The 26,379-nt window shown below is 40.1% G+C and overlaps 1 protein-coding gene and 1 non-coding gene across 5 annotated transcripts in view; one reads left to right on the forward strand and one right to left on the reverse strand.

Moving 5' to 3' along the window:
• The window catches only part of diaph2 (diaphanous-related formin 2), a 1,158,885-nt gene that overhangs the window by 1,009,128 nt on the left and 123,378 nt on the right, over positions 1 to 26,379 (reverse strand). The gene's annotated exons all lie outside the window — the stretch shown is intronic.
• Positions 16,584 to 16,655, forward strand: trnaq-uug (transfer RNA glutamine (anticodon UUG)). Its single transcript has one exon. It is a non-coding gene; the product is annotated as a tRNA-Gln (tRNA).

The raw sequence follows: 26,379 nt of genomic DNA on the forward strand, positions 1-26,379 counted from the left end.
ATGTAGCGAGAAGTCATAACACTCTTCTTATCTCAAATGTCCCAGGCTAGGAGGAGGGGGAGAGGAGAAGAAGGGGGGCGAGTGAGAGGGTGTAAGAGGCGAAACTTCCCTAGTATAGTCAGATCAACTAAGGCGATGCGATTGGAAGGTGTCGTGCATGGATTTGGTCTCCCAAAGCTTTGGTATTAAAATATCAAGATAAGCTACTCTGTTTCAGGAATTAATTTAAAACCAGCTTATGTGTTATCCAACCAACTCTGGGGGTGACCGGCAGAAGGACCGGGTCGAAAACAATAACCCTAATTAGAATAAAAAGCTAAAAATCATCTTTTTATATGATGTACTTAGTCCGTAAGTAACAAACATGTACTTCATGCTGATTTTTATTTTTTTCCCCCAAATTCCATTGTATGTTATACTCTTCTGACACCACCAGATGGCAGCATAAGTGTCCACATAAGTGGCCATAAGACCCCAATTCAGTAGTGTACACAATTTTGGAAATAAGAGCTAAAAGGTGCTGTCCACGTATGTGGCCACTACGGCCGTTAGAGGTTAAGCAAGACTTAATAGCAAAATATGCCAGAAAAAGTTAAAATAGTTTGGGAAAAAATGGAGTTAAAACCATTTTGCGTGATGTGAAGCGAAGGCGTTTATAATAATATGGGTTAAGAAGATTATCATCCGTAGAACCAGCAACAGACATTTCTGCCACATGGAGTAGGAACAATTTTTTGAACGACAATAGCTATTTTTAATGTCTTAATGTAAAATTTTTATTTCTGCAACTCAGGAATGACTTCCACACCACTGCTACCTCGCTGTGTGGGGTTAGTTCAAGTTCAAGTAACAATGATTGTCACACACACACTAGGTGTGGCGAAATTATTCTCTGCATTTGACCCATCACCCTAACCATGTGAGGAGAGCAGTGAGAAACAGCGGTGGCCGCGCCCGGGAATAATTTTTGGGGTGATATAACCCCCAATTCCAACCCTTGATAATGAGCACCAAGCAGGGTGGTATTGGGTCCCATTTTTATAGTCTTTGGTATGACTCGATCTCAGGGCGAACATTTTAACCACTAGGCTACCATTTCATAGATTTTTGAGCGCCGTGTGTAAAGTTCTATATTTTCAATGGAACATTTAAAATGTTGGTGTTGTTTACTTGAGACGTATTGCCATCATAGTGCAGCCTACACTGTCTTATGTTCGTCCGCCATCTACTGGTCCCACTTATCATTACAGCATGCGCCAAATAAAAAAGCTTTGAGGTGGGTAAGCTCAACCAAACTTATTCCTTACATTAGGCGCACCGAGACGAGTTTTGAGGGGGGAAAAAAATATTTTAGCTGTGCTGTCAGGTTCAAACACTGATGACATCTATTAAACAAGACAAGAAGCAAAGAATTAAACAGAGTAAGAATTCAATTTGAGAAGAGACGCCTGGACACCCTACCCTTGTACAGTGTCTCAGCACGCGCTGCAAAAAGATTGCACGCCTCCTTCTTTTAGTCGGGCCTTCCCTGACCACATGGCAACAGCTGTTTCTAAGGGATGAGGGTCGTAAAGAGTTCACAGAAAAGGTCGTAAAACAGTTCAAAGAAGAGGTTCGTAAAAGAGTTCAAAAAGAGGTCGCCTGGAGGGGAGTCTGGTCCTGCTTCCTATCCGCTTTTGTAGTTCTTGGGTCAGACACTATCTTTCTGTTGATTACAATACATGAAAGAAACAGAAACACCTTCATGTTGCTTCACCCCTACACAGTGGAGTTTTACATGCCTTCTTCTTGGTAGGTTCAAAGACAAGTTTTTGGTCTTCTCGCCAAGAACTAATTTCAAAACAAAGTTTTTGTGATATCTTAGATAAAATTATTCGAACAGTGCCTTATAGTCCGGAAAATACGGTAACTGTATTACATACATTGAAAAGGAGACGGCATAAGGCAGGGGTGTCCAAACTTTTTCCACTGAGGGCCGCACATGAAAAAATTAAAACATGCGGGGGCCATTTTGATATTTTTCATTTTCACACTATAACAAAATATATGGATTTTGTTGGGGTTTTTTTTACCTTTCGGGCTCCCGAGGACCATTAAGGGTCTCAGTCATTACTGCTAATAAAACTTAAGGTTGATATGAAGTTAAAAAAAAATTATAATAAAATACAAAAAAAAGTTTTATGCCTTGTTTGTCAAAGACAACTTTTTTTTTTTTTTTTATAGTTAAACTGAAATATGCAGTTTTTAGTAACTAGAGCCATTAAAGATCAATAATGCAGGGCACCATTGATTTTAATTCATTATTAATTTAGAAAAATCACAGTGTAAAGATAAATTAAATCCCATTAAATATAATTGGGATTCAAAAGGTGCCGCACTCATAAAGTGATACATTTTTATTAGTGTTTTTTTTTTTTTTTTTACTTTCAACACTTGTTACGAGATCAACTTCCGATATGTCTGTCGATTTTACGTTTGAAATATTTTTGGGGTTTTAAAGAAAATTGATGTTTTTATCCAGGCAACCACACAATATATGCAATATTTTTCCCACATAAAACGTTTTAAAGTGACATTTTTGAAGTAATTGGAGCCTTGAAAATAATTCATTATAGCATTGATTTTTTTTGTCTTTTTTTTTTTAGCAATGGCAAAAACAGAAAAATTAAGACAAAAGAAAAAAACAGCCTGCAAGGCAGCTTTGGGTCGACATTGCAACTTTTTCTCGTTAGATTTCCTATCATTCTGCTTTTTCAAAATGTTTTTAAAATTTTTTGCAATATCATTTCCAGAATGTGTGGCAAGTCTTGACCAGGGGTCGGCAACCTAAAATGTTGAAAGAGCCATATTGGTGCAAAAATTAAAATTAAAAATCTGCCATATTACATACAGATAGTGTGTTATGAGATATAAATTGAATCAAGGGGACTTAAAAAAAACTACAAGAGCTCAAATATAGCTACAAATGAGGCATAAAGATACAATATGTACATATAGCTAGCCTAAATAGCATGTTAGCATGGCTAATGCTAATGCTTGCAGTGACCAAATACAAGTCAATAACATCAACAAAACTCGCCTTTGTGCATTCATGCACAATGTTAAAAGTTTGGTGGACAAAATGAGACGGAAAAAGAAGTGGCATAAAACACTAGTAGAAAGTCGGACAAAGTTATACATGTAAACAAACTACGGTGAGTTCAGGGACCGCCAAAATTAGTAGGACAAAACGGTACTCGCCGAATACTCAATCAGTGAAGCATGTTTAATGTAAATAGTGTGCTTTGTAACAATTACGGAGGTTTGTGTCATGTTTTTCCTCCTTCAGAAACCATATTAAAGGCCTACTGAAACCCACTAATACTGACAATGCAGTCTGATAGTTTATATATCAATGATGAAATATTAACATTGCAACACATGCCAATACGGCCTTTTTAGTTAACTAAAGTGCAATTTTAAATTTCCTGTGGAAGTATCGTGCTAAAACATCGCGGTATGATGAAGAAAACTGATGTTTTTATATAGGCAACCACACAATATATGCAATATTTTTTTCCACATAAAACATTTTAAAGTGACATTTTTGAAGTAATTGGAGGTGTCACCCCAAATGTCTTCCCCCATACAAAAAACTCCCCCCCCATTTACTTCTGGGGTCATGATTAATACAGATGTTTTTTTAACGCTATATTATAAAAATATAACGCTATATTATAAAAATATAACGCTATATTATAAAAATACAGACCTTTTGCTAACGCTATATTATAAAAAAAAATAAAAAAATGTAAAAAACAATTTACAAACACAAGCTATGGGATGGCGTAAGAGGAAACGTGACCCCGGAATTAAATGTGTTATCCCATAGCTTGTGTTTGTAAGTTGTTTTTTGAATTTTATTTGTTATAATATAGCGTTAACAAAACGTCTGTATTTTTATAATATAGCGTTATATTTTGAAAATGGCAAAAACAGAAAAATTAAGACAAAAGAAGAAAAAAAACCCTGCAAGGCAGCTTTGGGTCAACAATGCAACTTTTTCTCGTTAGATTTCATATGATTCTGCTTTTTCAAAATGTTTTTAACATTTTTTTAGAAAGACAATAATATATAATATGTATATAAATACAATTTATGATTTCATAATTATACATATAGGTTATATGTATAATGTTATAAGGCAAAGCTCTCAATTTACCGGTCGATCTACGTTCCCATCCTCACCTATGGTCATGAGCTTTGGGTCATGACCGAAAGGATAAGATCACGGGTACAAGCGGCCGAAATGAGTTTCCTCCGCCGTGTGGCGGGGCTCTCCCTTAGAGATAGGGTGAGAAGCTCTGCCATCCGGGAGGAACTCAAAGTAAAGCCGCTGCTCCTTCACATCGAGAGGAGCCAGATGAGGTGGTTCGGGCATCTGGTCAGGATGCCACCCGAACGCCTCCCTAGGGAGGTGTTTAGGGCACGTCCAACCGGTAGGAGGCCACGGGGAAGACCGAGGACACGTTGGGAAGACTACGTCTCCCGGCTGGCCTGGGAACGCCTCGGGATCCCCCGGGAAGAGCTAGACGAAGTGGCTGGGGAGAGGGAAGTCTGGGTTTCCCTGCTTAGGCTGTTGCCCCCGCGACCCGACCTCGGATAAGCGGAAGATGATGGATGGATGGATGGCATATAGGTTATATTGTTTGTCTGTAATGTTTGTCTGATCTTGAATGGGATTGTGCTGAAAATTGTAATTTTCCTGAAGGAACTCTCCTGACGGAATAAATAAAGTATTATCTAATCTAATCCAATAAAATGTATATATTACCACTTTATATGGAATTTAGATAGTGTATATATAATATATATATATATATATATATATATACATATAAGTGTACAAATGTATATGTTTGATTTAAATGTTAAACTGTGTATATGAGACATGTGCTACATATATGTTGCTTATATATTGTTTAAAAAAAAAAGTAATATAAATGAAGCATGTTTTAGATTTTATATATTTTGAACCTTGTTCTTGTTGTGATGGGGTAGGTTTATATAAGCGTTGCTTCAACCTACACCCTTTCGGCTCATTCATTGCTCAAATTAGTGTTTTGTTTTTTTGGGGGTTTTTTTGTTGTTGTTCTTTGTTTTATGTGAAGATTGCCGAAATAAATAAAAAAATAAACATGTAAAATATAGTGTTAACTTTTTTTTCTTTTTTTTTATTTTCTTCTTTGTCATGAAAAAGGGACGTTTTTGTCATGAAAAGGGGAGTTTTTTGTGGTTGGTGCACTATTTGTAAGTGTATATTGTGTTTTTTATGTTGATTTAATAAAAAAAAAAAAAAAAAGGTTTTTATTTATTTATTTATTTTTTTTAATTCTTCTGCGGCCCGGTACCAATCGAGCCACGGCCTGTTACCGGGCCGTGGGCCGGTGGTTGGGGACCACTGGCGTAAGAGGAACCGTGAGGAAACGTGACTCCGGATTTAAATGTGTTATCCCATAGCTTGTGTTTGTAAGTTGTTTTTTGAATTTTATTTTTTATAATACAGCGTTAACAAAACGTCTGTATTTTTATTATATAGCGTTATATTTTTATAATATAGCGTTATATTTTTATAATATAGCGTTATATTTTTAAAATATAGCGTCAACAAAATGTTTGTATTAATCATGACCCCGGAAGTAAATGGGGGGAAGGTTTTTGTAGAGGGGAAGAAATTTGGCGTGACAGCTCCAATTACTTCAAAAATGTCCCTTTAAAATGTTTTATGTGGAAAAAAATATTGCATATTTTGTGTAGTTGCCTATATAAAAAACATCAGTTTTCTTCATCATACCGCGATCTTTTAGCATGATACTTCCGCAGGAAATTTAAAATGTTTTAGCATGTTTAGCATGTTTTTTAGCATGTTTTAGCATGATACTTCCGCGGGACATTTAAAATAGCAATTTAGTAAACTAAACCGGCCGTGTTGGCATGTGTTTCTGTAGGGGGGAAGAAATTTGGCGTGACAGCTCCAATTACTTCAAAAATGTCACTTTAAAATGTTTTATGTGGAAAAAATATTGCATATTTTGTGTGGTTGCCTATATAAAAAAACCTTAGTTTTCTTCATCATACCGCGATGTTTTAGCATGATACTTCGGCGGGACATTTAAAATAGCAATTTAGTAAACTAAACCAGCCGTATTGGCATGTATTTTTGTAGGGGGGAAGAAATTTGGCGTGACAGCTCCAATTACTTCAAAAATGTCCCTTTAAAATGTTTTATGTGGAAAAAAATATTGCATATTTTGTGTGGTTGCCTATATAAAAAACATCGGTTTTCTTCATCATACCGCGATCTTTTAGCATGATACTTCGGCGGGAAATTTAAAATTGCAATTTAATAAACTAAACCAGCCGTACTGGCATGTGTTTCTGTAGGGGGGAAGAAATTTGGCGTGACAGCTCCAATTACTTCAAAAATGTCCCTTTAAAATGTTTTATGTGGAAAAAAATATTGCATATTTTGTGTGGTTGCCTATATAAAAAAACATCAGTTTTCTTCATCATACCGCGATCTTTTAGCATGATACTTCCGCGGGAAATTTAAAATGTTTTAGCATGTTTAGCATGTTTTTTAGCATGTTTTAGCATGATACTTCCGCGGGACATTTAAAATTGCAATTTAGTAAACTAAACCGGCCGTATTGGCATGTGTTTTTGTAGGGGGGAAGAAATTTGGCGTGACAGCTCCAATTACTTCAAAAATGTCCCTTTAAAATGTTTTATGTGGAAAAAAATATTGCATATTTTGTGTGGTTGCCTATATAAAAAAACATCAGTTTTCTTCATCATACCGCGATGTTTTAGCATGATACTTCGGCGGGACATTTAAAATAGCAATTTAGTAAACTAAACCGGCCGTATTGGCATGTGTTTCTGTAGGGGGGAAGAAATTTGGCATGACAGCTCCAATTACTTCAAAAATATCACTTTAAAATGTTTTATGTGGAAAAAATATTGCATATTTTGTGTGGTTGCCTATATAAAAAAACATCAGTTTTCTTCATCATACCGCGATGTTTTAGCATGATACTTCCGCGGGAAATTTAAAATGTTTTAGCATGTTTAGCATGTTTTTTAGCATGTTTTAGCATGATACTTCCGCGGGACATATAAAATTGCAATTTAGTAAACTAAACCGGCCGTGTTGGCATGTGTTTTTGTAGGGGGGAAGAAATTTGGCGTGACAGCTCCAATTACTTCAAAAATGTCACTTTAAAATGTTTTATGTGGAAAAAATATTGCATATTTTGTGTGGTTGCCTATATAAAAAAACATTAGTTTTCTTCATCATACCGCGATGTTTTAGCATGATACTTCGGCGGGAAATTTAAAATTGCAATTTAGTAAACTAAATCGGCCGTATTGGCATGTGTTTCTGTAGGGGGGAAGAAATTTGGCGTGACAGAGCCTTGAAAATAATTCATTATAGCATTGATTATAGCTATAATAGCTCGGTTGGTAGAGCGGCCGTGTCAGCAACTTGAGGGTTGCAGGTTCGATTCCCGCTTCTGCCATCCTAGTCACTGCCGTTGTGTCCTTGGGCAAGACACTTTACCCACCTGCTCCCAGTGCCACCCACACTGGTTTAAAAATGTAACTTAGATATTGGGTTTCACTATGTAAAGCGCTTTGAGTCACTAGAGAAAAGCGCTATATAAATATAAAAAATTCACTTCACTTTTTGTCTTTTTTTTTTGAGCAATGGCAAAAACAGAAAAATTAAGACAAAAGAAAAAAAAAACAGCCTGCTAGGCAGCTTTGGGTCCACATTGCAACTTTTTTCTCGTTAGATTTCATATCATTCCGCTTTTTCAAAATGTTTTTAAAATTTTTTGCAATATTTCCAGAATGTGTGGCGGGGCCGGTAAGCAATTAGCTGTGGGCCGCAAATGGCCCCCGGTCCACACATTTGACACCCCTGGCTTATTAAGGTGATACGATATGTGATGCATAAATTACCTCACGACTCGTTTCTAAACATTTAATTTCAATTGAAAAAGCTCGAATTTGACCGCGAATTCTGCTTCAAATGATGGAGAATTTAGTGGTAGAAGGTGCAGTGAAACGTGCATTAGTATGCATAATGAGGGAGTGGGGAAGAAACACAATGAGCTTTGAGTGAAGTCGACGCTGCAGCAGCACCGTTCCTCAGAGAGCGCGACGACAACAGCGAAAAAGGCTCCCGACTAACAGTAATTGGTTTAAAAGAATGGAATTCATTACAGCTATGGTGCTTGTTTAGACATGCAAACAGAGGAAGAGAGAAGGATCCGCTGGAAAGTCGCGGGCTAAAAAGCGCCGGGAGATGAAAGGCATAACTCAATCGACAATTTCCGAACCCTTAGTTCCTTTTTTTTATCAGACACACTGCAAAAAATGGAAATCTAAGTAAGATGAAATATGTCAAATAAGGGTGATAGTTGCTTATTTTTTTGTCTGATAACATAATTCTTCTCACTGAGAAGATTTTATGTTAGATTGTTTTACTTGTTTTAAGTCAGGGGTCTGAAACTCAATTTACCCGGGGGCCACTGGATGCAGAGTCTGGGCCGCGAGAAAAAAATTGAAATGTCTTTTTTATTTTCAACCCAAAATAAAATCAGAATATAAATGAACACAATGAAAATTAAGTAATGTGAGGCAATGCATATTAAAAAAAATAAGAAGAAAAAATAACGGTTTGAATTGGTCCAGGTTATCGGGGACTGTTAATACTGACAGACAGGGGTCGCGATGTGACTGCAGCCAGGCACGTAAGAAAACCCTCGTCTCCATGGCAACGTTTCTGTCGCTTTTACTCATTTGCTGCTTTTCCATTAATGCAGGGGTAGGCAACCCAGAACGTTGTAAGAGCCATTTTGGACCCATCCATCCATCCATTTCCTACCGCTTATTCCCTTTTAGAGGTCGCGGGGGGTGCTGGCGCCTATCTCAGCTACAACCGGGCGGAAGGCGGGGTACACCCTGGACAAGTCGCCACCTCATCGCAAGGCCAACACAGATAGACAGACAACATTCACACTCACATTCACACACTAGGGCCAATTTAGTGTTGCCAATCAACCTATCCCCAGGTGCATGTCTTTGGAAGTGGGAGGAAGCCGGAGTACCCGGAGGGAACCCACGCATTCACGGGGAGAACATGCAAACTCCACACAGAAAGATCCCGAGCCTGGATTTGAACCCAGGACTGCAGGAACTTCGTATTGTGAGGCAGACGCACTAACCCCTCTGCCACCGTGAAGCCGCTATTTTGGACCCAAATATCAAAAATCTTTTCTGACTGGAGCTGTCACGCCAAATTTCTTCCCCCCCCTAATCAAAACTCTTTCGATAAATTTTAATCATAAGGGTTCGATCTCTCTCCTGTGCGAGTTTGAAGCCGAAATGACAAACGCGCTCAGGGGAAATTACGTCTGAAAAAAGGTGACGGGTGTTTACAAAACTTTTATTTTGAAGGGGTAATTTTTAACTTCCTGTTGATTTTTGCCGAAGGATGTCAATTATTAAAATGTAGGTCTAAGTGAGACCTACATAGAGATTTTTGTTGCATGTCTTTCTGACATTCCTACGGGAAGTTACAAGCAGTTTAGTCTGTGTTTTCTTCTTAGGAGCAGTTTTTTCTGTGTTTTATTAAAAAATTGCGCTAGAGTGCAATTTTGAGTTTTGGGTTTTTTTTTTTTTTCATTCAATCGCAATTTTTGCCAGTCCTTATGTGTGTGCCAAGTTTGGTGAGTTTTGAAGCAATTTAAGGGGGTCAAATTACAGCTCAAAGAGGCATAAATTACATTTTTTGCGAAAATTTTGTTTTGAAGGGGTTTTTGCCAACTTCCTGTTGATTTTTGCTAAAGAAGTTTCTAATTGGAAATGTAGGTCTAAGTCAGTCCTACATAAACGTTTTTGTTTCATGTCTCTACGACATTCCTATCGGAAGTTACAAGCAGTCTGTTTTTTGTTTCTTTTTAGGGGGCGCTAGAGCGCAATTTTCATTTTTGGGGTTTGGTTGCTTAATAAGTTGGGAAGGTTTGCCACACCGACGTGTGTCAAATTTGGTGAGTTCTGAAGCATGTTAAGGGGGTCAAATTACAGCGCATAGGTGTTGGATAATAAAGAATAAAAAACAATAAGAATAAAGAATAAAACCTTACAGTTTCAATAGGGTCCTTGGCCCATTGCAAAGGACTCCTTTGGATCTGACCCCCTTAAAATGCTTCAAAACTCACCAAACTTGGCACACACATCAGGACTGGCAAAAATTGCAATTTAATGGAAAAAAAAAAAAAAAAAAAAAACTCAAAATTGCGCTCTAGCGCAATTTTTTAATAAAACAGAAAAAACTGCTGCTAAGAAGAAAACAGACAAAACTGCTTGTAACTTCCCGTAGGAATGTCGGAAAGACATGAAACAAAAATCTCTATGTAGGTCTCACTTAGACCTACATTTTAATAATTGACATCCTTCGGCAAAAATCAACAGGAAGTTAAAAATTACCCCTTCAAAATAAAAGTTTTGTAAACGCCCGTCACCTTTTTTCAAACGTAATTTCCTCTGAGCGCGTTTGTCGTTTCGGCTTCAAACTCGCACAGGAAAGAGTTTGAACCCTTCTGATTAAAAGTTACCGAAAGAGTTTTGATTTTACGCGTCTTCAAAGAACCCCTGCGCTAAGTTTCCTAAAAAATTTAATTTTTGCCTCTTTGAGCTGTAATTTGACTCCCTTAAAATGCTTCAAAACTCACCAAACTTGGCACACACATCAGGACTGGCAAAAATTGCGATTTAATGGAAGAAAAAAAAAAAAAAAACCTCAAAATTGTGCTCTAGCGCAATTTTTTAATAAAACAGAAAAAACTGCTGCTAAGAAGAAAACAGACAAAACTGCTTGTAACTTCCCGTAGGAATGTCGGAAAGACATGAAACAAAAATCTCTATGTAGGTCTCACTTACACCTACATTTTAATAATTGACATCCTTCGGCAAAAATCAACAGGAAGTTAAAAATTACCCCTTCAAAATAAAAGTTTTGTAAACGCCCGTCACCTTTTTTCAAACGTAAATTCCTCTGAGCGCGTTTGTCGTTTCGGCTTCAAACTCGCACAGGAGAGAGTTTGAACCCTTCTGATTAAAAGTTACCGAAAGGGTTTTGATTTTACGCCTCTTCAAAGAACCCCTGCGCTAAGTTTCCTAAAAAATGTAATTTTTGCCTCTTTGAGCTGTAATTTGACCCCCTTAAAATGCTTCAAAGTGAAAGTTAAAGTTCTACTATGCAAAGCGAAAACCTTACAGTTTCAATAGGGTCCTTGGCCCATTGCGAGTCCTTTGCAATGGGCCAAGGACCCTAATTAAACGGCGGACCAAATTTGGCCCGCGGGCCAGAGTTTGACACCCATGCTTTAGTGGAAAAAATTCCTGGTCTCACATAGAGAGACCTGCAAGGCGACAAACACACGACTGAAAACCAACAGGGAATCTTGACAGGGGAATGAAGAAAAACAACTCTGGGTGTCGGCGAACCTAATTACACACGTAATTATACACATCAGCGGTTCATATCCTGTATTTATTGCGTTTATGAATGTGTGCGCTGCGGTTCAATGGCGGCGAGTGTCGGATTCAAGGCCGGCGTGTGAACAACGCGCCGGACCAATCAGCATTAAAAACCATCAGCTCTCAAGACCACTCAGGACATAAAGAGACAGGCCGGCCATCTCCACATGATTGGATGTCACCTGGCGTGCTGGGTCTATGGCTATCATCAAGGACATCGCCATTTGGAACACTATGGATCCGCCATCAAATCAGCCTTCTGCAATATCTGGTAATTGTCTACGTTCAACCAAAAAAAAAACTGTTTTGACCACCCGTTGATAGGGGAAGCAGACATATGAGGACCTTTCAGAGTGTGGGAAGGTAATCCGAAACACAAAAAAATTGAACCACACTAATAAAACAAAGTCACTGTTATTGGCCCAATTTCACTACTACTACAATGCAGGGTTTCCCACACATTCATTTATTTGTGGCGGCCCGCCACGAAAGAATTACGGCTGCCACAAATAAAAAAAATAATAAATAAATAAAAATAAACAGGTTTTTTCCATTTTCTACCGCTTATTCCCTTTCGGGGTCGCGGGGGGCGCTGGCGCCTATCTCAGCTATAAACAGGTGGTTTTTTTTTTGGCTTTTGACTCTCTTGACCGCTCATAAAAGCAATGGGACTCTGTCTGTGAATGAAGCTTGTAGTTACATATTATATAAATATATATATAAATACCAATCAATCAATCAATCAATGTTTACTTATATAGCCCTAAATCACTAGTGTCTCAAAGGGCTGCAAAAACCACAACACAAACCACTACGACATCCTCGGTAGGAAAACTCACACCCAGTGGGACGTCGGTGACAATGATGACTATGAGAACCTTGGAGAGGACGAAAGCAATGGATGTCGAGCGGGTCTAACATGATACTGTGAAAGTTCAATCCATAGTGGATCCAACCCAGCAGCGAGAGTCCCGTCCACAGCGGAGCCAGCAGGAAACTATCCCAAGCGGAGGCGGATCAGCAGCGCAGGGATGTCCCAAGCCGATACACAGGCACGCGGTCCCTCCTAGGTCCCGACTCTGGCCGAGCGGTCCATCCTGGGTCCCGACTCTGGACAGCCAGTACTTCATCCATGGCCATCGGACCGGACCCCCTCCACATGGAAGAGTGGGACATAGGAGAAAAAGAAAAACGGCAGATCAACTGGTCTAAAAAGGGAGTCTATTTAAAGGCCAGAGTATACAAATGAGTTTTAAGGTGAGACTTAAATGCTTCTACTGAGGTGGCATCTCGATATGTAAATATGTACATAAAGTGTTGTAATTATATTCCAACACCGCGTTCTTCTGTGCCTGACCACACCACCACAAATATGCCTGACCTGTGGGAATCACTGCAATCACATTTGTAGAGAGCAGCCAGGACCAGTATACCCATTCCAGTCTTCCCCATATTCAGTTGAAAAAGCTACAAAGACAACATATTTGATGTTCAAACTGATAAACATTTTCTTTTTTTGCCAATATTCATTAACTTTAGAATTTGACGCCAGCAAGACGTGACAAAGAAGTTGAGAAAGGTGGCAATAAATACTGATAAAGTTGAGGAATGCTCATCAAACACTTATTTGGAACATCCCACAGGTGTGCAGGCTAATTGGGAACAGGTGGGTGCCGTGATTGGGTATAAAAACAGCTTCCCAAAAAATGCTCAGTCTTTCACAAGACTGTACGGCACTGTATCAAAAATCGACATCAATCTCTCAAGGATATCACCACATGGGCTCAGGAACAGTTCAGAAAACCACTGTCACTTGTTGCTACATCTGTAAGTACAAGTTAAAGCTCTACTATGCAAAGCGAAAGCCATTTATCAACAACATCCAGAAACGCCGCCGGCTTCTCTGGGCCCGAGATCATTAAAAAATGGACTGATGCAAAGTGGAAAAGTGTTCTGTGGTCTGAAGAGTCCTAATTTCAAATTGTTTTTGGAAATTTTCGACATTGTGTCATCCGGACCAAAGGGGAAGCGAACCATCAAGACTGTTATTGACGCAAAGTTCAAAGGCCAGCATCTGTGATGGTATGGGGGTGCAATAGTGCCAAAGGCATGGGTAACTTACATATCTGTGAAAGCACCATTATCGTGGCCTACTGGTTAGAGTGTCCGCCCTGAGATCGGTAGGTTGGGAGTTCAAACCCCGGCCCGTTGCCTCCCTGCTTGGCACTCAGCATCAAGGATCGGAATTGGGGGTTAAATCACCATAAATGATTCCCGGGCGCAGCACTGGTGCTGCTTACTGCTCCCCTCACTTCCAAGTGGGTGATTAAGGGGATGGGTCAAATGCAGAGGACAAATTTCACCACATCTCGTGTGTGTGTGTGTGACAATCAGTGGTACTTTAACTTTGACTTTTAATTTTAATGCTGAAAGGTACATACAGGTTTTGGAACAACATATGCTGCCATCTAAGTGCTGTCTTTTTCATGGACGCCCCTGCTCATTTCAGCAAGACAATGCCAAGCCTCATTCAGCACGTGTTACAACAGCGTGGCTTAAAAAAAAAAAAAAAGAGTGCGGGTACTTTCCTGGCCCGCCTGCAGTCCAGACCTCTCCCGTCCAAAGGCAAAACCCAGTAACTCAATTTTGGTCAAAACAGAGCTGATAATAATTTTGGAGTTCCTAGGTGATATGCTTTACATTAGTGTATGCAATATTGTAATTTGTTCCGTAAGTAAGCTGTTACGCGCATTGCAGGACCTAGCAACTACCACATAACCGCGTGGATACAACAGAAAAACCTAGTATCTCAAGGGACCAATCGGAGCTTCTTTGTCAGTCGCCTTATTGTCTTTAATGAGACATTTGCACGAATGGGGGCCGACGGTCAAGCTGATTATGTGATATTATGGCACGAGGGGATATTTGGAAGATTGGCCCAGGACGTTGCAAGCACCTTCATTAAATGTATTGTTCTGGATTCTTCCCCTTGCATACTCTTTTGGGCAGATAACTGTGGAGGTCAAAATAAAAACTGGACGCTGTACACGGCTCTTGCCCAATGTGCAAACGTAGAACGGGGCCCACTCGAGACTGTGATAAAATATCTGGAGAAAGGGTACCCCAGCACCTCCAAAACCCTCAAATCTAGACTCCAAACATCCCAGAATAAGCTAGTCCGGTTACTTTTAGACCTCCACCCCAGATCACACCTCAATCCAACCCACTTCTCCAAAGTGGGCTGGCTCAGGGTGGAGGACAGAGTAAAACAACTTGCACTGAGCCTAGTCTATAAAATCCGCTACACCTCCTTGATACCGAAGTACATGTCAAACTACTTCCTTAACGTAAATGACCGCCATAACCACAACACCAGGGGGAGCTCTACAAACCACGTTAAACCCAGATTCCGATCTAACAAAGGTCTTAACTCATTCTCTTTCTATGCCACATCAGTGTGGAATGCACTCCCAACAGGTATAAAAGTAAGTGCATCTCTATCCTCCTTCAAAACCGCTCTAAAAAAACACCTCCAGGCAACTTCAACACTTTACTAATACCTCCTCCATTCACATCCCATCTTTCCGGATTATAAACAACTCAAATGTACTTCTAATGTATATACTTGTTCTTATGCTATGTGAACTCACTATGTTCTCTGCTGGCTGTACATATCCTACTAAATAAGACCTACACTGTTTCAATGTCCACATTTCTCTGTTGATGCAATTGTTGATGACTGAAGTACTGATATCAACCAAAGCTCCTCATCCCACCCCCCGGATTGTAAATAATGTAAATAATTCAATGTATATACTATGATGATTAACTTGTGGGATGACTGTATTATGTTGATATTTGTACCATGCATTGATAAACGTGGACCCCGACTTAAACAAGTTGAAAAACTTATTCGGGTGTTACCATTTAGTGGTCAATTGTACGGAATATGTACTGAACTGTGCAATCTACTAATAAAAGTATCAATCAATCAATCAATCAATCATGAGAGCAGATTCAATCCATGGCTCGATCGGCAAGAAAATGAAAGCTCGAGAAAACATCTATACGTTTGATGACTTTGTAGATCTTTGTAAGACAGCATCGAGATAGATTGGTTTTCCTTTGTTTTCTCAAAATCAGCTAGAAGTGAGTTACTAGGTTTTGCCTTTGGACGGGAGACCTGTCTCCCATCAAAAAAGTGTGGCGCATTATGAAGCGTAAAATACGACAGCAGAGACCCCGGACTGTCGAACGACAGGAAGCTCTACATCAGGGGTAGGGAACCTATGGCTCTAGAGCCAGATGTGGCTCTTTTGATGTCTGCATCTGGCGCTCAGATAAATCTGAGCTGACATTGCTTAACACGATAAGTAATGAATAATACTGGTGATATTCAGTGTTAAAAATAACGTTCAGAATATAAAACATTCTCATGCACCTTAATCCATCCATCTGTTTTCTTCCGCACCTGTTCATTAATGGTAAGAAGTATTTTATTTATTATTGGTTGACTTCAGAATAACAATGTCATTAAAAAGAATAAGACACATATACTGTAAAAATGTTGGTCTTACTTAAAAATGCACACATTTAGTTGTATTTAGTGTTATAAAATATTGTACGGCTCTCACGGAAATACATTTTAAAATATTCGGCTTTCATGGCTCTCTCAGCCAAAAATGTTCCCGACCCCTGCTCTACATAAAACAAGAATGGGAAATAATTCCACTTTTAAAGCTTCAACAATTAGTTTTCTCAGTTCCCAAACGTTTATTGAGTGTTGTTAAGAGAAAAGGTGATGTAACACAGTGGTGAACATGCCCTTTCCCAACTACTTTGGCACGTGTTGCAGCCATGAAAGTCTAAGTTAATTATTATTTGCAAATGAGTTTAATGAGTCTACCGAATGAGTCTAGCTCAGTCGGTAGAGCATGAGACTCTTAATCTCAGGGCCGTGGGTTCGAGCCCCACGTTGGGCAGTTTCACTATGTTCCATGGTGTAATGGTTAGCACTCTGGACTTTGAATCCAGTGATCCAAGTTCAAGTCTTGGTGGAACCAACTTGCAGTGTTTAAGTAGCAAATAATTAATCCTGCTGGATTATTAGGGCTTCACGGTGGCAGAGGGGTTAGTGCGTCTGCCTCACAATACAAAGGTCCTGCAGTCCTGGGTTCAAATCCAGGCTCGGGATCTTTCTGTGTGGAGTTTGCATGTTCTCCCCGTGAATGCGTGGGTTCCCTCCGGGTACTCCGGCTTCCTCCCACTTCCAAAGACATGCACCTGGGGATAGGTTGATTGGCAACACTAAATTGGCCCTAGTGTGTGAATGTGAGTGTGAATGTTGTCTGTCTATCTGTGTTGGCCCTGCGATGAGGTGGCGACTTGTCCAGGGTGTACCCCGCCTTCCGCCCGATTGTAGCTGAGATAGGCGCCAGCGCCCCCCGTGACCCCGAAAGGGAATAAGCGGTAGAAAATGGATGGATGGAAATATTGTACGGCTCTCACGGAAATACATTTTAAAATATTCGGCTTTCATGGCTCTCTCAGCCAAAAAGGTTCCCGACCCCTGCTCTACATAAAACAAGAATGGGAAATAATTCCACTTTTAAAGCTTCAACAATTAGTTTCCTCAGTTCCCAAACGTTTATTGAGTGTTGTTAATAGAAAAGGTGATGTAACACAGTAGTGAATAAATAAATAAATGATAAATGGGTTGTACTTGTATAGCGCTTTTCTACCTTCAAGGTACTCAAAGCGCTTTGACACTACTTCCACATTTACCCATTCACACACACATTCACACACTGATGGAGGGAGCTGCCATGCAAGGCGCCAACCAGCACCCATCAGGAGCAAGGGTGAAGTGTCTTGCTCAGGACACAACGGACGTGACGAGGTTGGTACTAGGTGGGATTTGAACCAGGGACCCTCGGGTTGCGCACAGCCACTCTCCCACTGCGCCACGCCGTCCCTAACATGCCCTTTCCCAACTACTTTGGCATGTGTTCCAGCCATGAAATTCTAAGCAAAAAAAAAGTACGTTTATGAGTTTGAACATCAAATATCTTGTCTTTGTAGTGCATTCAACTGAATATGGGTTGAAAAGGATTTGCAAATCATTGTATTCCGTTTATATTTACATCTAATTTCCCAACTCATATGGAAACGGGGTTTGTAGAAAGAAAGTCATACCACGACCCCTTTAAAGGTTCCGAATCGTGCAAGAGTGATGCAGTGTACATAAGGTACATTTGCATATGCAGTAGGCATACAGTAAGGACCAGAGGGAGAGGTGGCAATGATCTCGTTCTTTGAGCATAACTGATGCAACGTTAGCAAGGGATTACATCTATTTATCTTTGTAGCGCAGGCTGATAAATAATTCAAGTGTAATTGCGTGAAGGTGCGGTCAATACGACGAGTCGCGTCGATAACAGGTACGGCAAACACTCGCTTCCTATCGAGCTATAAAGGACACATTTTTAAGAAAATGGCAAATGGGGGCTCCGAAGAGGTCTTTCTACATGCCGCGTTTTGAACGTGGTGGAGGAAACATGATTAATCTGTTCTTCGGCGTCCCATTTTTGGCCTGACTGTGGAGTATTGATCAGAGAGGACAGAGCAATCTGAGTGTCATTGAGCCATTTCACAGTTATTCTGCCCCTTTTTTACAGGACGGGAATGAACGCGCGAGGCTGAGCAACACATACAATAGTGTGTTAGGCATGGAGGAACTCATTAAGTCAATTCCATAGCAACAATGTAACTCTCTTTCAGCTTCTCGCCGTGTGTGCCCAGAGGGTCAATTCAGTGAGCGCCTACTGCCATCATGTGTTGGCCTTCGGTACTGCAATACAGGCTGGGGAACACACAAGCTCTTGGCATCACTGTACTCAGACTGTGGTCTCCATGATTGCAAAGAAAAGCGAGCGCGTAAATAAGATGTCAACGTAGTGTTTGAACAACGTAAGGACCAGGCCTGTTCTAAAAATAGCTCAAATAGCAGCACTTACCAGTGAGCCGCCTCTATTTTTTAAATTGTATTTATTTACTAGCAAGCTGGTCTCGCTTTGTTCGACGTTTTTAATTCTAAGAGAGACAAAACTCAAATAGAATTTGAAAATCCAAGAAAATATTTTAAAGACTTGGTCTTCACTTGTTTAAATAAATTCATTTATTTTTTTTTACTTTGCTTCTTATAACTTTCAAAGACAATTTTAGAGAAAAAATACAACCTTAAAAAAATTATTTTAGGATTTTTAAACACATACCTTTTAAATTCCTTCCTCTTCTTTCCTGACAATTTACATCAATGTTCAAGTAAATATATTTTTTTTTATTGTAAAGAACATTTTTATTTAATTCTTCATTTTAGCTTCTGTTTTTTCGAAAAAGAATATTTGTGAAATATTTCTTCAAACTTATTATGATTAAAATTCCCAAAAAATATTCTGGCAAATCTAGAAAATCTTTAGAATCTAAATTAAATCTTATTTCAAAGTCTTTGGAATTTCTTTTAAAATTTTTGTTCCGGAAAATCTAGAAGAAATAATGATTTGTCTTTGTTAGAAATATAGCTTGGTTCAATTTGTTATATATTCTAACAAAATGCAGATTGGATTTTAACCTATTAAGAACATGTCATCAAAATTCTAAAATTAATCTTAATCAGGAAAAATTACTAATGATGTTCCATAAATACTCCGCATGTCAACATCTCCGTTCGGTGCCACACCAACAAAATGCCAAGGCAATTATGTCCACATCAACACCGTATGAAAAAAATAGTGAACAAAAGGAGATAACGTCCGCAGTCATTTCCCACATAGCGATTTGATTTCCTATTATGCAGCTCATTTTTATTTGACAGTTATTGACATATCTTGTGTGACATCATGCACAAAAGTGCACTTTATTTGTTTGAAACTATTGTAGTGGCGTTCTGTACAAAAACTGCACTTTAATTGAGTGTTGTTTTGAAATGTCATCTTAGTGACATCATGCACAAAAGTGCACTCATAGCTTGTTTTAAAATGTCTCTGACAATCTTGCACTTTCTGTTTTGGAAATGACATGAATGTTTGTGCCACTGCTTAATAACTGTTTAATAAATACTGTTTTGGTCAATTGACTTAGTTGTGATTTCCCTCTCTGCATGAAAGTTTAAAAGGAGCATATATTAATCAATCAATCAATCAATCAATGTTTACTTATATAGCCCTAAATCACTAGTGTCTCAAAGGGCTGCACAAACCACCACGACATCCTCGGTAGGCCCACATAAGGGCAAGGAAAACTCACACCCAGTGGGACGTCGGTGACAATGATGACTATGAGAACCTTGGAGAGGAGGAAAGCAATGGATGTCGAGCGGGTCTAACATGATACTGTGAAAGTTCAATCCACAATGGATCCAACACAGTCGCGAGAGTCCAGTCCAAAGCGGATCCAACACAGCAGCGAGAGTCCCGTTCACAGCGGAGCCAACAGGAAACCATCCCAAGCGGAGGCGGATCAGCATCGCAGAGATGTCCCCAGCCGATACACAGGCAAGCAGTACATGGCCACCGGATCGGACCGGACCCCCTCCACAAGGGAGAGTGGGACATAGAAGAAAAAGAAAAGAAACGGCAGATCAACTGGTCTAAAAAGGGAGTCTATTTAAAGGCTAGAGTATACAAATGAGTTTTAAGGTGAGACTTAAATGCTTCTACTAAGGTGGCATCTCGAACTGTTACCGGGAGGGCATTCCAGAGTACTGGAGCCCGAACGGAAAACGCTCTATAGCCCGCAGACTTTTTTTGGGCTTTGGGAATCACTAACAAGCCGGAGTCCTTTGAACGCAGATTTCTTGTCGGGACATATGGTACAATACAATCGGCAAGATAGGATGGAGCTAGACCGTGTAGTATTTTATACGTAAGTAGTAAAACCTTAAATGTTTTAATGTAGACACACAGAATCATCATACTGCTGTGATTATATGTATCAAGTGTTCATTCAAGACTAAGGCAAAATATTGCGATATATATATCGTGTATCGTGACATGGCCTAAAAACATCGAGATAATAAAATAAAAGCCATATCGCCCAGCCCTACTGTACATATATTATGTAAATATTACACATAGATGTCATATTTTATATTGCTTTTAGTCTATTTTATACCTGCATTTTCTTTTTTATCATTTGTAACTGAGCTACTGTGTGGAACAATTTCCCTTGTGGATCATTAAAGTTTGTCTAAGTCTAACCTGATCTACTAAGCTTGTGCAACTGTGATTGTATACTATGTATACTATATCATTATATATCATAGACCTCCTTTTTAGACCAGTTGATCTGCCGCTTCTTTTCTTTCTCCTATGTCCCCCCCTCCCTTGTGGAGGGGGTCCGGTCCGATGACCATGGATGAAGTACTGACTGTCCAGAGTCGAGACCCAGGATGGACCGCTCGTCGGGACCCAGGATGGACCGCTCGCCTGTATCGGTTGGGGACATCTCTACGCTGCTGATCCGCTTGAGATGGTTTCCTGTGGACGGGACTCTCACTGCTGTCTTTGAGCCACTATGGATTGAACTTTCACAGTATCATGTTAGACCCGCTCGACATCCATTGCTTTCGGTCCCCTAGAGGGGGGGGGGTTGCCCACATCTGAGGTCCTCTCCAAGGTTTCTCATAGTCAGCATTGTCACTGGCGTCCCACTGAATGTGAATTCCCCCTGCCCACTGGGTGTGAGTTTTCCTTGCCCTTTTGTGGGTTCTTCCGAGGATGTTGTAGTCGTAATGATTTGTACAGTCCTTTGAGACATTTGTGATTTGGGGCTATATAAATAAACATTGATTGATTGATTGAAGGACCAGATGAGTCGCCCGCTGGCCTGTTCTAAAAATAGCTCAAATAGCAGCATTTACCAGTGAGCTGCCTCTATTTTTTAAATTGTATTTATTTACTAACAACCTGGTCTCGCTTTGCTCGACATTTTTAATTCTAAGAGAGACAAAACTCAAACAAAATTTGAAAATCCAACAATATATTTTAAAGACTTGGTCTTCACTTGTTTAAAAAAAGGCATTTATTTTTTTACTTTGCTTCTTATAACTTTCATAAAGACCATATTAGAGAAAATTACAACATTAAAAATGATTTTTAAACACATATACCATTTTTAGCTTTTAAATACCTTCCTCTTCTTTCCTGACAATTTAAATCGATGTTCAAGTATTCTTTTTGTTTTATTATTGTAAAGAATAATAAATACATTTTAATTTATTTCTTCATTTTAGCTTCTGTTTTTTCGACGAAGAATATTTGTGAAATATTTCTTCAAATTTATGATTAAAATTCCTCCAAAATATTCCGGCAAATCTAGAAAATCTGTAGAATCAAATTTAAATCTTATTTCAAAGACTTTTGAATTTCTTTTAATAATTTTTAATCTGGAAAATCTGGAAGAAATAATGATTTGCCTTTGTTAGAAATATAGATTGGTCCAATTTGTTATATATTCTAACAAAGTGCAGATTGGATTTTAACCTATTCAAAACATGTCATCAAAATTCTAAAATTAATCTTAATCAGGAAAAATTACTAATGATGTTCCATAAATTATTTTTGTAATTTTTTCAAAAGATTCCAATTAGCTAGTTTTTCTCTTCACTTTTATCGGTTGCATTCTGAATTTTAAAGAGTCCAAATTGAAGATAAACTATGTTTCAAAATTTCATTTTCATTTTTTTGCCTGTTTTCTCCTCTTTTAAACCATTCAATTAAGTGTTTTTTTTTCATCATTTATTCTCTACAAGGAACAAAAATTTACAACGGAATGACAGACATAAATACCCATTTTTTAACATATATAGATTTATTTATTAAAGGTAAATTGAGCAAATTGGCTATTTCTGGCAATTTATTTAAGTGTGTATCAAACTGGTAGCCCTTCGCATTAATCAGTACCCAAGAAGTAGCTCTTGGTTTCAAAAAGGTTGGTGACCCCTGGTTTAAACTGAATATTGTATTGTATCGTATGTCCCGGCAAGAAATCTGCGTTCAAAAGACTCCGGCTTATTAGTGATTCCTAGAGCTCAAAAAAAGTCTGCGGGCTATAGAGCGTTTTCCGTTCGGGCTCCAGTACTCTGGAATGCCCTCCCGGTAACAGTTCGAGATGCTACCTCAGTAGAAGCATTTAAGTCTCACCTTAAAACTCATCTGTATACTCTAGCCTTTAAATAGACCTCCTTTTTAGACCAGTTGATCTGCCGCTTCTTTTCTTTCTCCTATGTCCCCCCCTCCCTTGTGGAGGGGGTCCGGTCCGATGACCATGGATGAAGTACTGACTGTCCAGAGTCGAGACCCAGGATGGACCGCTCGTCGGGACCCAGGATGGACCGCTCGCCTGTATCGGTTGGGGACATCTCTACGCTGCTGATCCGCTTGAGATGGTTTCCTGTGGACGGGACTCTCACTGCTGTCTTGGAGCAACTATGGATTGAACTTTCACAGTATCATGTTAGACCCGCTCGACATCCATTGCTTTCGGTCCCCTAGAGGGGGGGGTTGCCCACATCTGAGGTCCTCTCCAAGGTTTCTCATAGTCAGCATTGTCACTGGCGTCCCACTGGATGTGAATTCTCCCTGCCCACTGGGTGTGAGTTTTCCTTGCCCTTTTGTGGGTTCTTCCGAGGATGTTGTAGTCGTAATGATTTTTGCAGTCCTTTGAGACATTTGTGATTTGGGGCTATATAAATAAACATTGATTGATTGATTGATTGATTGAGAGTAAATAGTTACTTTCGGCCCTCGGCCAAATTGATTTAACCCAATGCGGCCCCCCAATCAAGAGGTTTTGGACACCTCTGATTTAGACGATATTGTTGCGTGTATAATTCAAAAACAACCCCTCATTTGTGTCAACAATCAAATGTTGATAGCCCACCGTTGTGTCGGGCATCCTGGTCGGCAGTAAAGGACAATAACCACTAAACTCAATGCAAACCCAGAGAGTGTTGTTTCACTATTTTCCGTGCCAAATCACGCATTGTGTCGGTTAAGATGCAGCACTATAAAAAGCAGCGGGGTCTCAGCATTATTCGCGCCGCACAATGACACCTCATGTTGCTTCAGCTTTGCAAAATATAGGATGTGTTTGGCAAAACTATAGAGGGGGAGACCACCCGCACGCCCGCGTCCTCGCCGTGTAAACCTTGACGTGCCGGGACGCCGCAAAAACTCCAGCAGCCCGAGCCAATGACATACTAAATATACGCAGATGCCGAGCGTGGCATCAAAAAGCTAAAGAGGCAAATAAAGAATTGGAGAGGAGCCGTCGACCGTAAAACATGGAGGGATACACAGAATTTCACAGCTGTGTGAACAGTTCAAGCAGATGCGACTGGGATGTGATGGCGGGTGCATACAGAGAGGCGGGCTGTAAAAATATGCTATAAACTTTATGGAGCCTAATGCGGCCCTGCAGCACCCTCCCGCTGAGTCAAGATTGTCGACAGCACCACCGAGTGTGTGACAGAACAGTTGGGGGGGGGTGTACACAAACCGAGAGCCTCGCCTGCTATTCACAGCCTCCATCCACCATGGGCCCGAAATACAGAAAATTCATATATAAGCAATCAAACGCGTGGATTTTTTTCTTTCCCGTCCCTTTTTTTTCCTTCTAGAACAGGGGCCGGGAACCTTTTAGGCTGAGAGAGCCAAGGAGCCAGATATTTTAAAATGTATTTCCGTAAGAGCCACAAAATATTTTTTTTAACCCTGAACACAACTAAACGCGTGCATTTTTAAGCAAGACTAACATTTCTAGAGTATAAAAGGTCTATTGTTCTATGTAATAACATTGTTATTCTGAAGCTAACTGTGGAGGGGGCGTGGCCTGCGAGCCTGCAGCTAAGCGGGGTGTTGCCAGGACCGGCCTCGAAATCAGCGACAGGTGCGTAGACGGCCCGCCTGGGCCTCGTTACCTAATCACCTGTCGCTATGTTATAAACAGCAGCCAGGAGGAGAGACGGGGTTGGTGCTGGAGCAAGAGCGTGAGCGAGAACGAAAGAGAAAAAGACAATTGCTGGAAAGCGACTGAAAGACTTATTGAAAAATGAAACAATAGTGTAACGGGGATGGTGGGACGGCGTGGCGCAGTGGTAGAGTGGCCGTGCGCAACCCGAGGGTCCCTGGTTCAAATCCCACCTAGTACCAACCTCGTCACGTCCGTTGTGTCCTGAGCAAGACACTTCACCCTTGCTCCTGATGGGTGCTGGTTAGCGCCTTGCATGGCAGCTCCCTCCATCAGTGTGTGAATGTGTGTGTGAATGGGTAAATGTGGAAGTAGTGTCAAAGCGCTTTGAGTACCTTGAAGGTAGAAAAGCGCTATACAAGTACAACCCATTTATTTATTTATTTGACCCTGAAACAGGGTCTCATGTCGGTGCTTGGTGGTCTGAAGAACCCCCAGGAGGGCAAGCCCCACACTAACCAATAATAAATAAATAACTTCTTACCATCAACGCAACTTCTTGAACAGGTGCGGTAGAAAAATGGATGGATAGATTAAAAATGCACGAGGATGTTTTATATTTTGAACATCATTTCTAACACTGATTACAAGTGGAATTATTATTTATCGTGTTAAGCAGAGTCAGCTCAAATTTACCCTAGAGCCGAATGCAGTCATCAAAAGAGCCACATCTGGCTCCCGAGCCATAAGTTCCCCTACCCCTGTTCTAGAATATACTCTATCGAGCCAACTGACGCCAAGATGAAAGAGTCACATCTGTCGGTCCTGCACGGAGGACAAAACAAATGACTCGCACAATCATTAGAGCACAACACTTGACGAGCAAGAAACCCGGCTCGAAATCGTATCAGCGGGCCGTAACCACCTCGTATTTTTTTTTATGCATCCCCTCGGTATGGAGAGAAGCCACTTAACTGATGGGAGAGGGGCAATCGTCTCGGTATATTCAAAGAAGACATGTCACGTGGAAAAGAGATGAGACGCGGGAACAGTGGGGAAGGAAACAACTGGAACACGACTGTAAGAGACAAGGCAACAAAAAGTAGGGTCTCTAGTTAGCACCTGGTAAAAAAAGAAAAAAAAAACATTTGCTTTAACAGCTGTGGCTGTAGGCAACCCCCTGATAATAAACACCTAATTTTAAAAAAATTACAACAGCCAGGATTTTTCTCGATTTAATTTTTTGTATTATCATTATCTAATTATTTATTTAATCCATCCATCCATCCATCCATTTTCTACCGCTTATTCCCTTTCGGGGTCGCGGGGGGCGCTGGCGCCTATCTCAGCTACAATCGGGCGGAAGGCGGGGTACACCCTGGACAAGTCGCCACCTCATCGCAGGTCCAACACAGATAGACAGACAACATTCACACTCACATTCACACACTAGGGCCAATTTAGTGTTGCCAATCAACCTATCCCCAGGTGCATGTCTTTGGAAGTGGGAGGAAGCCGGAGTACCCAGAGGGAACCCACGCATTCACGGGGAGAACATGCAAACTCCACACAGAAAGATCCCGAGCCTGGATTTGAACCCAGGACTGCAGGACCTTCGTATTGTGAGGCAGACGCACTAACCCCTCTGCCACCGTGAAGCCTATATTTATTTAATTAATTTATTTTATTTTAATTTATTTATTAATTTAATTTATTTATTATTATTTAAATATTATTTGGCCATTGAATTTGATTTTCAATCATCATTTTTTGTTATTTTTGCATTTTTTGTATTACGCAACACGGTACAACGGCGCT

Source organism: Nerophis ophidion, linkage group LG29 (genome assembly GCF_033978795.1).
Source record: "Nerophis ophidion isolate RoL-2023_Sa linkage group LG29, RoL_Noph_v1.0, whole genome shotgun sequence".
NCBI lineage: Eukaryota > Metazoa > Chordata > Actinopteri > Syngnathiformes > Syngnathidae > Nerophis > Nerophis ophidion.